We start from the raw sequence: 17,129 nt of genomic DNA, 5'->3' as shown, positions 1-17,129 counted from the left end.
TGAAGATACAACTGTTCAAAATCTTTGGGATGCAGCAAAAGCAGTCCTGAGGGGGAAATACATTGCAATACAAGCATCCATTCAAAAAATGGAAAGAACTCAAATACAAAAGCTAACCTTACACATAAAGGAGCTAGAGAAAAAACAGCAAATAGATCCTACACCTAGAAGAAGAGAGTTAATTAAAGATTCGAGCAGAACTCAATGAAATCGAGACCAGAAGAACTGTGGAACAGATCAACAGAACCAGGAGTTGGTTCTTTGAAAGAATTAATAAGATAGATAAACCATGAGCCAGCCTTATTAAAAAGAACAGAGAGAAGACTCAAATTAATGAAATCATGAATGAGAAAGGAGAGATCACTACCAACACCAAGGAAATACAAACGATTTTAAAAACATATTATGAACAGCTCTACGCCAATAAATTAGGCAATCTAGAAGAAATGGACGCATTCCTGGAAAGCCACAAACTACCAAAACTAGAGCAGGAAGAAATAGAAAACCTGAACAGGCCAATAACCAGGGAGGAAATTGAAGCAGTCATCAAAAACCTCCCAAGACACAAGAGTCCAGGGCCAGATGGCTTCCCAGGGGAATTCTATCAAACGTTTAAAGAAGAAATCATACCTATTCTACTAAAGCTGTTTGGAAAGATAGAAAGAGATGGAGTACTTCCAAATTCATTCTATGAGGCCAGCATCACCTTAATTCCAAAACCAGACAAAAACCCCACCAAAAAGAATTACAGACCAATATCCCTAATGAACATGGATGCAAAAATTCTCAACAAGATACTAGCCAATAGGATCCAACAACACATTAAGAAAATTATTCACCATGACCAAGTAGGATTTATCCCCGGGACACAAGGCTGGTTCAACACTCGTAAAGCAATCAATGTGATTCATCATATCAGCAAGAGAAAAACCAAGAACCATATGATCCTCTCATTAGATACAGAGAAAGCATTTGACAAAATACAGCATCCATTCCTGATCAAAACTCTTCAGAGTGTAGGGCTAGAGGGAACTTTCCTCGACATCTTAAAAGCCATCTACGAAAAGCCCACAGCAAATATCATTCTCAATGGGGAAGCACTGGGAGCCTTTCCCCTAAGATCAGGAACAAGAAAGGGATGTCCACTCTCACCACTGCTATTCAACATAGTACTGGAAGTCCTAGCCTCAGCAATCAGACAACAAAAGGACATTAAAGGCATTCAAATTGGCAAAGAAGAAGTCAAACTCTCCCTCTTCACCGATGACATGATACATGATACTCTACATAGAAAACCCAAAAGCCTCCACCCCAAGATTGCTAGAACTCATACAACAATTTGGTAGCGTGGCAGGATACAAAATCAATGCCCAGAAATCAATGGCATTCCTATACACTAACAATGAAACTGAAGAAAGAGAAATTAAGGAGTCAATCCCATTTACAATTGCACCCAAAAGCATAAGATATCTAGGAATAAACCTAACCAAAGAGGTAAAGATCTATACCCTAAAAACTATAGAACACTTCTGAAAGAAATTGAGGAAGACACAAAGAGATGGAAAAATATTCCATGCTCATGGATTGGCAGAATTAATATTGTGAAAATGTCAATGTTACCCAGGGCAATTTACACATTTAATGCAATCCCTATCAAAATACCATGGACTTTCTTCAGAGAGTTAGAACAAATTATTTTAAGATTTGTGTGGAATCAGAAAAGACCCCGAATAGCCAGGGGAATTTTAAAAAAGAAAACTGTATCTGGGGGCATCACAATGCCAGATTTTAGGTTGTACTACAAAGCTGTGGTCATCAAGACAGTGTGGTACTGGCAAAAAAACAGACACATAGATCAATGGAACAGAATAGAGAACCCAGAAGTGGACCCTGAACTTTATGGTCAACTAATATTCGATAAAGGAGGAATGACTATCCACTGGAAGAAAGACAGTCTCTTCAGTAAATGGTGCTGGGAAAATTGGACATCCACATGCAGAAGAATGAAACTAGACCACTCTCTTGCACCATACACAAAGATAAACTCAAAACGGATGAAAGATCTAAATGTGAGACAAGATTCCATCAAAATCCTAGAGGAGAACACAGGCAACACCCTTTTTGAACTTGGCCACAGTAACTTCTTGCAAGATACATCCACGAAAGCAAAAGAAACAAAAGAAAAATGAACTATTGGGACTTCATCAAGATAAGAAGCTTTTGCACAGCAAAGGATACAGTCAACAAAACTAAAAGACAACCTACAGAATGGGAGAAGATATTTGCAAATGACATATCAGATAAAGGGCTAGTTTCCAAAATCTATAAAGAACTTATTTAACTCAACACCAAAGAAACAAACAATCCAATCATGAAATGGGCAAAAGACATGAACAGAAATCTCACAGAGGAAGACATAGACATGGCCAACATGCACATGAGAAAATACTCTGCATCACTTGCCATCAGGGAAATACAAATCAAAACCACAATGAGATACCACCTCACACCAGTGAGAATGGGGAAAATTATCAAGGCAGGAAACAACAAATGTTGGAGAGGATGCAGAGAAAAGGGAACCCTCTTACACTGTTGGTGGGAATGTGAACTGGTGCAGCCACTCTGGAAAACTGTGTGGAGGTTCCTCAAAGAATTAAAAATAGACCTGCCCTACGACCCAGCAATTTCACTGTTAGGGATTTACCCCAAAGATTCAGATGCAATGAAACGCCGGGACACCTGCACCCCGATGTTTCTAGCAGCCATGTCCACAATAGCCAAACTGTGGAAGGAGCCTCAGTGTCCATCGAAAGATGAATGGATAAAGAAGATGTGGTTTATGTATACAATGGAATATTACTCAGCCATTAGAAAAGACAAATACCCACCATTTGCGTCAACATGGTTGGAACCTGAGGGTATTATGCTGAGTGAAGTAAGTCAATCGGAGAAGGACAAACAGTCTATGTTCTCATTCATTTGGGGAATATGAATAATAGTGAAAGGGAATATAAGGGAAGGGAGAAGAAATGTGTGGGAAATATCAGAAAGGGAGACAGAACATAAAGACTTCTAACTCTGGGAAATGAACTAGGGGTGGTGGAGGGGGAGGAGGGCGGGGGGTGGGGGTGAATGGGTGACGGGCACTGAGGGGGACACTTGATGGGATGAGCACTGGGTGTTATTCTGTATGTTGGTAAATTGAACACCAATTAAAATTAATTTATTAAAAAAAAGAAGAAGGAAGATGGGGAGATATGGTGAAGAATGGCATTTTCCCTTTTTTGGCAACTGTGCCTGGTAGTAAGTAGCCCATTGGCCAGTTAGGGCCTATGGATGCTTTGAGGTGGGTCGCCTGATGGACCAGTTTGGATTCAGCCAGGGGGAGGCTGTGGACCCTTTGTACATTCCATTGCTCAAGCTGTTGCCTAAGAGGAACCTTACATATACCTTTATACAAGCTGGTACTTGGGAGAGATGGCTTGGCCAACTAAGAGTTGATGGCCAGCTCTAAGAGCAAAAGTAAAAGTCCCCTGTAGCTAGAGCATGTTGCTAGGGACCTATGGTGCTGGTATTGATGGGCGAGGGGATATTTTTCAAGCAACCACTGCTACAAAAATCTTTACTGCAGCAGGAGCTAGTTTAGATCACCAAAGTACAACCTCTCCCAGACTCTCAGCTAGTCTTCACAAACCACAAACTCTTCGTATTTATAGTTACAATGTCTCCTTGACATAGTTGCTTCTTCATATTTATTAATTTATGTATTTTCATATGTTTTTATTGATGACCTCCCCCTGGCGGGGGGGCCTCAGCAGCTGAGCTACTGAGTTCTTATCAGTGACAACAGATGAGATGATGACATTCTGAACCATGACTTACTACTTTCTTATATCCGAACTTTTAAAAATAATCTCATTTTTGTCATAAACAACTGGATGTGAAAATAATAAACCAACATATAGCAGATTTGTTAAATTAATGATATAAGGAGGCCATTAGACTAAGGTGCCTCTATTGGCACCTACATAAGCAACACAAAATCTAAGCCTGTAAATGCCTCAAAGTTATAAAAATTGAAATCTAAAGAGAACAAATCACAAACAGCCAACTTGGTCTTAAGCTATAGCCAATCAATGATTTCACTTTGTTTCTGCCTTTTCTCTTTTAAAAAAATGTCCCCAGCTCCCTTCAGTGGAGCACTTCTAACCACTTCTTGTTTGGTACTGCCAGATTCAAACTGGTATCTGCTCAAATACATTCTTAAAATTTGAATATGCCTCAATTTATTATTGATCAGATTCCAGTGATTTAGCCTACAACCTCTATTTTTTTTTGTTTTCAGGAATGTTTTTTTAATAATAAATTTATTTTTTATTGGTGTTCAATTTGCCAATATACAGAATAACACCCAGTGCTCATCCCGTCAAATGCCCCCCTCAGTGCCCGTCACCCATTCACCCCCACCCCCCGCCCTCCTCTCCTTCCACTACCCCTAGTTCGTTTCCCAGAGTTAGGAGTCTTTATGTTCTGTCTCCCTTTCTGATATTTCCCACACATTTCTTCTCCCTTCCCTTCTATTCCCTTTCACTATTATTCATATTCCCCAAATGAATGAGACCATATAATGTTTGTCCTTCTCCGATTGACTTACTTCACTCAGCATAATACCATCCAGTTCCATCCACGTTGAAGCAAATGGTGGGTATTTGTTGTTTCTAATGGCTGAGTAATATTCCATTGTATACATAAACCACATCTTCTTTATCCATTCATCTTTCGATGGACACCGAGGCTCCTTCCACAGTTTGGCTATAGTGGACATTGCTGCTAGAAACATCGGGGTGCAGGTGTCCCGGCGTTTCATTGCATCTGTATCTTTGGACTAAATCCCCAGCAGGGCAATTGCTGGGTCGTAGGGCAGGTCTATTTTTAACTCTTTGAGGAACCTCCACACAGTTTTCCAGAGTGGCTGCACCAGTTCACATTCCCACCAACAGTGTAAGAGGGTTCCCTTTTCTCTGCATCCTCTCCAACATTTGTGGTTTCCTGCCTTGTTAATTTTCCCCATTCTCACTGGTGTGAGGTGGTATCTCATTGTGGTTTTGATTTGTATTTCCCTGATGGCAAGTGATGCAGAGCATATTCTCATGTGCATGTTGGCCATGTCTATGTCTTCCTCTGTGAGATTTCTGTTCATGTCTTTTGCCCATTTCATGATTGGATTGTTTGTTTCTTTGCTGTTGAGTTTAAGAAGTTCTTTATAGATCTTGGAAACTAGCCCTTTATCTGATACGTCATTTGCAAATATCTTCTCCCATTCTGTAGGTTGTCTTTTAGTTTTGTTGATTGTATCCTTTGCTGTGCAAAAGCTTCTTATCTTGATGAAGTCCCAATAGCTCATTTTTGCTTTTGTTTTTTTTGCTTTTGTGGATGTATCTTGCAAGAAGTTACTGTGGCCAAGTTCAAAAAGGGTGTTGCCTGTGTTCTCCTCTAGGATTTTGATGGAATCTTGTCTCACATTTAGATTTTCATCCATTTTGAGTTTATCTTTGTGTATGGTGAAAGAGAGTGGTCTAGTTTCATTCTTCTGCATGTGGATGTCCAATTTTCCCAGCACCATTTATTGAAGAGACTGTTTTTCTTCCAGGGGATAGTCTTTCCTGCTTTATCAAATATTAGTTGACCATAAAGTTCAGGGCCTACTTCTGGGTTCTCTATTCTGTTCCATTGATCTATGTGTCTGTTTTTGTGCCAGTACCACACTGTCTTGATGACCACAGCTTTGTAGTACAACCTAAAATCTGGCATTGTGATGCCCCCAGCTATTTCCCCTAAGATCAGGAACAAGACAGGGATGTACACTCTCACCACTGCTATTCAACATAGTACTAGAAGTCCTAGCCTCAGCAATAAGACAACAAAAAGACATTAAAGGCATTCAAATTGGCAAAGAAGTCAAACTCTCCCTCTTCGCCGATGACATGATACTCTACATAGAAAACCCAAAAGCCTCCACCCCAAGATTGCTAGAACTCATACAGCAATTTGCAGTGTGGCAGGATACAAAATCAATGCCCAGAAGTCAGTGGCATTTCTATGCACTAACAGTGAGACTGAAGAAAGAGAAATTAAGGAGTCAATCCCATTTACAATTGCACCCAAAAGCCTAAGATACCTAGGAATAAACCTAACCAAAGAGGTAAAGGATCTATACCCTAAACTATAGAACACTTCTGAAAGAAATTGAGGAAGATACAACCTCTATTGAGAAGGGAACAATATAAAAATACTTTAAACTGCAGCATAAGTAGTTAAGACTTGGTGTAGGAGAAAAAAAATTCTTACAAAGTATTACAGCTATAGTGAAAATCTTCCTTGGATACTTTTTTTTAAGATAGTAAAACTCCCTATATATGAAACAGTTGTGAATAAAGCTACAAGAAAGAAAAAGTCTCAAGAAAGGTCCTTCCTGGCCATGAATATAACTGGTTCTAAAATAAGTAAATTAAATCTTCTCCAGAAGTCAGCTTTGCTGTGGAATGAGGCAACTGGCAATTGGAAATGTTTGGTTCATGCACCATGGGTGAGCAGCTCCCACTGAGGTCCAAAAGCAACCTGAGCACTAGAAAGCTCTGGATTCATCTCCAGAGCATTAACATTTTTATTGCTTTATGATCCATCCACATCCATATAAAAGTGATTTACTCCCTTGGTATGTGCAATATAATACTAAAGAATTAGCACTGGAACAGCCTCAGGGGTCAATTAACCCAAACCTAGAATTCTAAGCAGTAGAGATTAGTTTTTGGAATGTCTCCCAATAATTAAATCTAGCAATGAAGGTGATTCCACCACTTTTCTAAATACCCTGTTTTCAATTCTTTTAACTATCACTGAGTCCAATCGCCTCATGTATATAAAAATCACTTGGGGATGACTATAAGTATTTATATTATAGACCAGAATATGCCACCCCAAAATATGATTGTAGGAGCCCGGAATATGCTACCCTAATTATGTCTCTTTGGCACAGGATTATTTTTAGCTGCTTATTTTGAGAAATAGCAGATATGAAAGAAGCTCTGAAAATAGAGTAGAATTTACCCTTTGTGAGGGAAATTTACATTTACAAAGGAAATCTCCATTTGTAAGGGTTTCTCTCTTTCAGTACCAGGAAGAGAAGAATGACTCTAAATCACAAGAGAATCTATCAATGGAGAAGGCCCAACTTAACTCTGCCTAACAAACCTTATCATTGTTTACCTAGCTTTTCTGGCTCACCTTCCCATAACCAGCGTTCCCCACATACTTCTGTTTTAGCTGAAGATGATTTTTCTTCAGAGGCAAGTTACTTTATTACTTATAATACAGCAAACAGAATGTGGCCTTCAACAGATGCCTTATCGCCTTGCCCCATGTTCTCCGGAGCGGGGGGTGATGTACAGGTCCCTGATGAATGCATGTACAGGTATCCATGTTGCTAGAATCCAGGTGGCTGAACCAGAATTATCTTTGCATCTCCTAGCATTCATTTTAGCCAGGCTACCACCCAGAAGGTGTATCAGTCAGGCCTACCTGAGATTATTGGTAGGAGAAAAAGACATAATGCCAAGAATGGTCAGGGAAGAATCCTGAATTTTCCAAATAGTTTTATAAATTTTCTCTTCCTTTTTCTCTGACTATAACCCAGGAGGAAGCCAATAGATCAACCCATTCTGGAATGGCCACTGAAAGAGAGCAGAAGTTACCACCCTAAAATATGTCACTTTGGCATGGGGATTATTTTGAACTAAAACCTATCTAAACCTACCAGATTCAGGAAAAGCTTTTTACCTCTCCCCAACTGCCTAAATTTACATTGGAAAGGGAAGGGGAGGGTTGTACAAGGAAGAGAGATATTGCTAGAGATACATTTTTACATGAGAAACTTACCTGCACAACAGGGCAACCTTTGTTTCCCAAACATCTCTTCTTACCTTCTTGCAAATGGCCTTCCTCCCCTTTGTGTCCCCAGACCCCTCAGGGTGTTATGGAAGGCTCAATTGCCTGACTGCCTTATGGTCTCATAATTTTATTAGTCTATAACATGTATGAAATTAAATTTGCTTTTCTCCTGTCAATCTGGTTTTTTTTTTTTCAGTATAATTACTAGACTGGGACACCTGGGCAGCTCAGTGGTTGAACGCCTGCCTTTGGCTCAGGTCATGATCCCGGGGTCCTGGGATTGAGTCCTGCATCAGGCTCCCCGCAGGGAGCCTGCTTCTCTCTCTGCCTATATCTCTGCCTCTCTCTGTGTGTCTCTCATTAATAAATAAATAAAATCTTAAAATATAGATGTAGATATAGATATATAGATAGCTAGAAATAATTACCAGACCAAAGAACCTAGAATAGAGTAAGGGAATCTTTCTGTCCCAATACTATATTCTGCAACCAAATTATCTTACTAAAAGATATGGACCAGGAAGAGATAAGATACGTAGAGTCAAAAATAATTTTTAGATGATTTTTTAAAAATACATTCTACTTCTCAATGATGCCAGCAGCCTAAAGATACTTAAGGACATGAATGTCCATCAAATACCATGATCACCAGCTCATTTTTGGATGACTTTTATGACAAAAAGCAAACTATTGTCAGACTATAGATTGCTTGGAAAGTATAACATGGTAGTTTTGACTTAAAGGTCACAAATGGGTGGCCAAAGTTTTTCATCTACCAGTTGGTAATCTTCTAAGTGGTAGACCAGATACCTGGGACATTGGCAGCAGCCCAAAATGTAAAAAAGATTCATTAAGGGTCATGTTGGCCACAGATATTAAGATTACCTTGAGTTCTGTCCACTGAACGGAGTAACCACATTCACTTTTGTTTTTAAGTAGCTGGAACTAAGACTGAACATTATTAGTGGCTCAATGGACACCATAATGTTTTACTTTAGTTGAGCCCTCAGTAAATCAAGCCTAGAAATTTAGGAGAATATCTGTAAATCAAGAACCCCATTTAGCTAGCAGTATTGCTTCATGAATGCAGTGGAACTGAGGATAATAATTCCTCCAAGGGTGTAGCTGACTTTTTTTGATATAAAGCCAAATGCTGTTCCAGCCAGTCCACCTGTACTCTTGACTATGCCATTTCCCTTCAACTACTGAGGCTTGTTTGGTTCTTAACTTGTTAAATTAGCCTGTACATATTTTAATGTGTTCATTGGCTATTTCTATTTATTTTCTGTGAATTGTTTGTTTGCATTATTTGCCCACTTTTTTATTCAGTTGTCCATTCCTGTATTGCTTTGTTGAAGTTCTTTTTATGTTTTCCAGTGAGGATATTTAAGCCCAATTTTTTTTTAAAGAATTCTTTTTTTAAGATTATATTTATCTATTTGACAGAGAGAGTGAGCACACACAAGCAAGGGGAACAGCAGAGGGAAAGGAAGAAGCAGACTCCCCACTGAGCAGGGAGCCCGATGTGGGGCTTGAACCCAGAATCCTGAGATCATGACCTGAACCAAAGGCAGAAGACAGGTGCTTAACTGACTAAACCACCCAGGTGCCCCAAGTCCAAATTTTAAGCCACCTCTTTTTCCTGGCTATCTCCCATGTATATATGAGATATATGTGTTAATAAACATTTTTCTCTAGTTGTTCTATCTTGTATTATAGGATCCCCATCTAAGAATTTAGAAAAGTACAAGAAAATGATTTTTTCCTCCCCTACAATATACATAGAAGAGTTGTCAGGGACTAATTGTCTCTGTGTTTCTCTAAGATTCTCAGGAGAAACTATGACCTACACAAAGATTATTACCCTTGGTTGTGAGGCTGAGGTAAGTATCTCCTACCTTGCAAAGAAAAAACATTTTGATCAGAAAAACAGTGCTTATAGCCCAGTTATAGCCTGTCTGTGCATGTGTGACCAACACACGTGTGACCAACAATAGGGGCTATTGACTATGGAAATAAACACAGATGTTTAATTAGGCTGAGAAGAAAGAAATCAAGGGTGACAAAGGAACAGCACAGTTTTTATAAGTTCTGGAGGACAAGAGGACCTAAAATGTAGAGAGACAGGGACTGGAAGCTAGGAGACAGTCTCTAACGTCTCAGGTCTTTGATCATTTATTACCTAGGGTGACATGCACTTTCCCAAAGCTAATACTGTCCTGTCATAATCACTTGGTATTTCTAAGGAGGACTCTTTCTGCAAAGTTGAAGGGACAGAGTCTCTCAAAGAAGGATGAATCATTATTAGATAGGTCAATTAGGAGAATCGCAGGATCACAGAATTAGAAAGGGAACTAAGAAGTTAGACCAGACTTCTCATCCGAAGAACCCCTTCTACAATATCTGGGCTTGGCGAATATTCAGTTTATGCTTGAATATTTTGAGTGATTGGAAGTCCTTTGGAGAAGGAAATGTAACAGTCTTCCTTTCGTTGAGCAGAAATTTGCTGTTAGTTTGCTATTATTTCCATAACTCCTATGCATTGACTTTACTTCCACCCACAGAAACTATAAAAGATATTGAACCCAAGTCCATGTGCCCAATGTGCAGCAAAGCCAGTCACCGAGACATTAAGTATGCAGCAAGAAAAGAGTTTATCTGAGAGGTAACCAAAGGAGATGGTGTGGAGGCCGAGAAAAATTAAAAGGCCATCCCACCTAAAGTTTAGCATTAGCACAAGTACAGCCATCTTAGGCCCCTGTGAATAAAAGCTGAACTTTATGGGAAAAACCGCAGAATGTTCTCAATGTCCTCGGCAGGGACTCCCATATCAGAAAGACAACAGAGCTTAGAATTGCCCTCGGCAGAGAATCCCATATCAGAAAGACAACAGAGCCCACGCCTGTGGTAGAAAGTCCCATATTAGAATGAGAACAGAGCTCAATGCCCTTGAAAGCCCCAGATCAGAATGTAAACAGAACTTGAGAAATTCCTCCACCCCTTCTGAAAATACCCTAGACCAGCCTATAAAAAACCCAGCTGTAACCCACTTCGAGGTCCAAGTCCCTGCTCCACTGTGTCGGGTACACTTGGACCCAAGCTCGAGCTTGTAAATAAACCCTCCTATGCTTGCATTGGTGTCGGCTCCTTGGTGGTTTCTCGGATTCGCAATCTTGGGCACAAAAATGGGAGGACAAGCCTCAAATATGCCTCCCTGAAGGGGGATAGAACATGTTTTTTATAACCCTAGAGGTTAAGATTACATATATATTGATGAAAAGGGTGGAAAAACTCATGATTGTTCATGAGGAGAAATGGACCATCCATGCACACTGAGGGAACATACATGTAACATATATCCCATGTTCACTTTGGGGTGAAAACTTAACATCAGAATGTAGAAAAATTCAGCCCCTGACTTTCGGAGGTTATTTTAGGACAAGGAGAAGGGGCTATGGGCATGTTCTGAGAGCTATTATAAACTGGATGGAGTCTTGGGCTTGTTATTTCGAGTAAGGAATGCAAGACCTTGCTTGTTCATAGGCTGGAACCATATCAGTTGACCTTAGGTCCAGGCTCCTACAGAGACAGCTAGTGAGTTTGTTAGTGGCGTCGGAAAAGACACAATAGCTGGGCCACCTGTGGCTCAGTTGGTTAAGCAGTTGACTCTTGATTTCAGCTCAGGTTATGATCTCAGGATTCCAAGGATGGAACCCCATGTCAGCTTCCATGCTCAGTGGGGAGTCTGCTTGAGGATTCTCCCTCTGCCCCTCCCCACTCAAATAAATCAATCTTTAAAAAAAAACCCACAATAGCTGATTGGAAGAAATAGTTCTCTGAAAATCAAGCTTTAAATTTTCTGCTAGTTTCTGCCTCTTTAATCATATAAGGCACAGTTTCAATTCCCCCGTGAGTTATGATCATCCCTCAATCTTGAGGAATTGGGATGATGACTGCTCTGGCTATTTCCTTATCTCTTCAGGTGAGGTAGATTTTGAGTAAGAAGTTTTTGTAAATCTTAGCTGTAAGCAAAATTCCTTAGATGATTAATATCCCTACCTGCAGGGCTAAGCAGAGGTTTCTAACCTATAGGTCACAGCAGCAAGGGAAATAGAAGCGATATGAAGTCAAACATACTAAATTTTTCCCTGTTACAGATATACATATAATCCCACTTTCATATGACAGTTCTTCAAATATTTGAAGATAGGTCTATTTATTTCAGAAAGAGATAATGTAAGAATTAAATTTAGAATCTGTGTAAAACACTGCCACATGCATATACAGAGCTGAATAAGTTGCTCTACATGTATTTTACTCAGCACAATCTCCACAGTAGACTATTAATCCTCCCACTTGATAGACTTCTATCAATGTGACCTAAAATCCTATCCCACCACACCCATCCTGCCACAGGTCATATGATGGGACATCACATGATGGGACATAACAACTAAAAATCTCTGTTTTTCATACTGTTAAGCCAAAAGACCCTCACGCTCTCCTTGATACCATTATTCCTTGACCTTTAATGAAAGAAATTATGACAATATTGCATTTTACCTGAGCCCTATGCTCCCAGAAAATAGAAGGTTAAAGGAATCTACCACTCCCTTGTTTCAGAAAACAACTTATTGTGAAGAATTATCCTTTCCCATATGACTTAGATAAGATTCACACATGTCCTGCTAGTTTATCTATGGCACAACCAGACACAGATCCTCAAAAGTTCCATTCTTTGCCTCATAAATAATCAGATGAACTGCCTGTCTTGTTTTGGAACAAAACACTTGCTAACCAAACTTTTGTTCATACTCTGTCCTTCCCCTAGGCCTCTGAAGGCTGGCCTACCCTCAACCTGAGCAGGTATAAATAGGCAGGCCCCAGGGTAAAACCCTATCTGATCTATGATATGATCATGCCACCCTTTCAACTTCCCCACACCTTTCCAGCTTTGTTTACACATCTCTATAAAAGAAAACTTTTTACTTAACCCTTGAGATGCTTCAGAGATCTTATGGTCACAGCCTTCTCCTTGTTTGAATAGTTCCCCTTCCCCATTGCATTAGCTTACCCTCATACCCTCAATAATCCTTTTGAATAAAGTCTCTTCTCACTAAAGGCAGGATTTGTTTTTATTTGTATTTGATATTATGTATATCCTTACTGAATTTCATTTTAGTTTTAGCCCATCATTATGGTCTGTCCAAAATCTTTTGAATCTTAATTCTGTTACCAAGCTTCTTAAATTTTATGTTACCTACAAATTTAATGTGTTCCTTCTATATTTGTCTTCAAATTGCTGATAAAAGTGTAAAATTGGATTATCAAGATCAAAGCTCTTCAGCAAGACACCTCCCTTCAATTTGACACTGAACTACTGCTCATTCTCTTAAGATATAGTGACCCAACCACCTCCAGATATTCCAAAAAATTCTGCTACCCAGCTCACTTTTTTTTCCACAAAGCCACCATGAGGCACACTGCCAAACATCTTGTTTGATATATTATATACAGATATAATCCAGGTATATTATATCTGTGTGTCCCTAGATATAACTATTGTAATAACTATTACTTTTTAAAAGATATTTATTTGAGAGAGAGAGTGTATGTGCACATGAGAGAAAGCAAGCACAAATGGGGGGAGGGACAGAAGGAGAGGGAGAAGCAGGCTCCCCACCCAGTGGGGAGTCCAACCAAGGGCTCAATCCCAGGACCCTGGGAACAGGACCTGAGCCAAAGGCAGATGCTTAACTGACCAAACCACCCAGGTGCCCCAACAACTATTATTTGAAAGAGACTCAGAATCTTTTATAGCTCTAAAGGGGAAAGAAGAGCGCTAGACAGGTCTTTCTCTCTCTTTCATCTTCTTTCTGTTTTGAGAAAAAGGAACTGAGATTTAGAATTATATGTACCAAAATAATATTACTGATAAGGGCCAATTACAAACTGCCTAGAATCTCTGTCATTCAGGAAAATCTAATAGTTTAGCCTGTTTGCTCTCATGTCCAGGGCTGATTCAGTTTAATGATGAAAGTGTGACTTTCACAACAAATACCATACATTTGTCTAGGGTTTTGCTAGTTTCTGATATTTGTCTTGAGCAATTCTAGCAAAACAGGCTGCCTTTATCCTTTCTTATATTCTCTTATTGAGCAAGTATGGCTAAAAGTTTGTGACATGGTAGACTGTATCAATGCTTTAAGAAAATGCTTCCTTTCAGCCAAACATAGCCATAGATTTTCCTACCTCTATTTTTTTAAAAGTAAACTCTATGCCCAACATGGGGCTTGAATTCAAAACCTGAGAGCAAGAGTTACATGCTCTACTGACAGCCAGCCAGCAGTCCCTCCTGCCTCCATTCTTGCCCTCTTGATATATGCTTGTGTTGGGAAGAAAAAAACCTCTATTGTTAGAGGTTCTTTTGGCTGGTCTAAGAATTAAATTGAAATGAGATAGATCAACAGAAAAAAATCAAATTTAATGACTTAACTCTGGGGAATACACGTAAACATGAATTGTTCCAAAGGTAGACAAAATGAGGTGTGTCATCCTGAACTAAGAAGAAGGGGTTAGGAGTCTGGGAGTTCAAAGGGAAGGAAAGCAATTTACAAGAAGATGAACAAGAGTAAATGCTTGGTAAACTAATGATTGCTAGGCAACACAGAAAAAATGAAATACAGAGAGGAATTTTATCAGACTTTACTAAATTTCTGTCTGCCATCCCTAGTTCATATTATAATGTAGTTATCTATGGTGATTGCTCTCTGGAGCAAGTCTTCCATCTAAATTCTTTTATGCAGTTAGGAGGGAAGATAAAAGTTTCTTCCTGATTCTTTTGCACCTTATTTGTTTTCAGTTTGAAGTAATCTGTATGCCAAAGTGGCACATCTTGGGGCAACTCATTCTGAACCAATGCCTACACTCATGAAAGAATACCTGAAAGGAGAACACAGGAATTAGATCTTCCTAGTAATGTGGACAGATATTAGTTGAGAAGAACTAAACCCTCAGTAGAATGACATACTTTAACAGATAAATTTTATAAATAGTAAACACATATGAATACACTTAAACAATAAAAATAATCATAAGTTACAAATGTAGATTATAAGGGTACAATGAAGAAATTTTCTTTGACGATCCTTCTGCCCTTAGGATATCTCTTGAAAGTTGAAATGACTGAAGAGGAGACTAACTCTTTTGATTATATAATTCAATTCACATATTTTCTGACCCTTGGAAATATAAGCAGACACTTTTGAAATTAAGTCTCTCAGGAGATATACAAGCAATACCACAGTGCATCTATACGTCTCTTGAGGAGATAACCTTTCATTGTCCTTCTTTCTATTTTAAGGTATAAATTTATATGAAATTCTCTCCAGACTGTGTAAGTCTGTCCAGACTGTTGTGCTACCTTACATACATGTGAATGTGATAATGCTTATGCAATATTAAATTGTGTTAAATTTCTCTTTTCTTTATTCATACAGAGGGCTCTATTTCTGGCAGGATTTTAATTTCTGTATCAGGTTTTAACTAGAATATATAATCCTTCCTTACTAGAGTATCAATAAAAGATTTATTTTGATTACAGTAGTCCTGAATCTCCACATTACTCCTGAATCACTTCCTTATTTCATGATTTTGGTTCTATGGCTATGAAGGAGGAAGAATAATATTCCTTCTATTCTTTTAGGTTCTTGACTGAGCAACTCTCCTCTCTCATAGTAAGAGACAGATTAATAGGAGAAAAGCAAACAGAAGATTAATAACATGCATACCTCCTGTATACATAACAGATACCCAGGAAAATCTTATAGCTTCCTAAACTGGTCCAAGCCACCACCTTAAATCCAGCTCCAGCTAAACACAAAGGAAGATGGTGGGGGTGGGGAGCCAGTTATGGGAAGTTACCACGAAAAGCACCGTAAAGGAAGATATGGTTGTTATACAAATTTAAGTTGCTGCCTTCTCCACTGATAAGAGTTTTCAGAGATTTAGTTATCCTTTTCTTCCTGGTACAGAGAGAGAGAGAGAGAGACACCCTTACAAATGAAGATTCCTTTTTTAAATACAAATGTCTCAGTCAACCAAGAAATCAAAGAAGAAATAAAAAATTATCTTAGCACTCTCCTCACTTTTATTCAATGTAGCACTGAAAGTCCTAGCTACAGCAATCAGACAACTTAAAGAAATAAAAGGCATCCATATTGGTAAGGGAAAAGTAAAGCTCTCACTATTTATAGATAACATGATATTATATCCAGAGACTCCACCAAAAAAACACTAGAACTGATAAATAAATTCAGTAAAGTCACAGAATACAAAATCAATGCACAGAAATCTGTTGTATTCCTATACACTAATCATGAAGGAGCAGAAAGTGAAAATAAGAAAACAATTTCATTTACAATTGCACCAAAAACAATAAAATATTCAGCTCTTTGAGGAAGACATGGTCATAGCTATAGTAGAGTTCTGGACACCCCACTCTTGTTTCAGACTCACTGCTGTTTGCTTTCACTGAGGAACAAGTTGGTGAGGAAGCTGTGCTAAAGGCATAGCTTTTAAAGACACTGTGAAGACACCATGGAATCAGAGATGGTGATTCATAAAACTAGAATTACTTTAAGCAGCCACAACAAAAAATCTTTGGAGAAAGTATGTGCTAACTTGATCAGAAGCACAAAGGAAAAGAATCTCAAAGTGAGAGGACCAGTTTGGATGCCTACCAAGACCCTGAGAATCACTATAAGAAAAACTCCTTGTGGTGAAAGAAGGTTTAAATTTTTTTCAGATGAGGATTTTTTCAGATGAGGATCCTCATTTTCAGATGAGGATCCACACTGACTCATTGATTTGCACATTCCTTCTGAGATTTGTAAGCAGATTACTCCCATCAGTATTCAGCCAGGAGTCAAAATTGAAGTTGCCATTGCAGATGCTTAAATCAACCTTTTTAAGAAATTGATTATCTGGTGTTAAAAAAACACAATAAAATATTCAGGAATAAACTTAACCAAAAAGGTAAAAGACCTGTACTCTAAAAACTATAAAGCACTGATGAAAGAAATTCAAGACAACATGAAGAAATGGAAAGACATTCCATATTCATGGACTGGAAGAAAACATATTTTTTAAAATGTCCATATTACCTAAAGAAATATGCATAT

The 17,129-nt window shown here is 38.7% G+C and overlaps 1 pseudogene; it reads left to right on the top strand.

Annotated features, from left to right (window-relative positions):
• The first annotated feature begins 3,358 nt into the window (after positions 1-3,358).
• Positions 3,359-16,905, top strand: LOC129518039 (40S ribosomal protein S20-like; annotated as a pseudogene).
• Positions 16,906-17,129: the final 224 nt, after the last annotated feature.

The sequence above is a fragment of the Nyctereutes procyonoides genome, unplaced genomic scaffold (assembly GCF_905146905.1).
Source record: "Nyctereutes procyonoides isolate TBG_1078 unplaced genomic scaffold, NYPRO_anot_genome, whole genome shotgun sequence".
NCBI lineage: Eukaryota > Metazoa > Chordata > Mammalia > Carnivora > Canidae > Nyctereutes > Nyctereutes procyonoides.
Note: the sequence above shows the minus strand (reverse complement) of the source record. Positions and strands in the feature narration are given on the sequence as shown.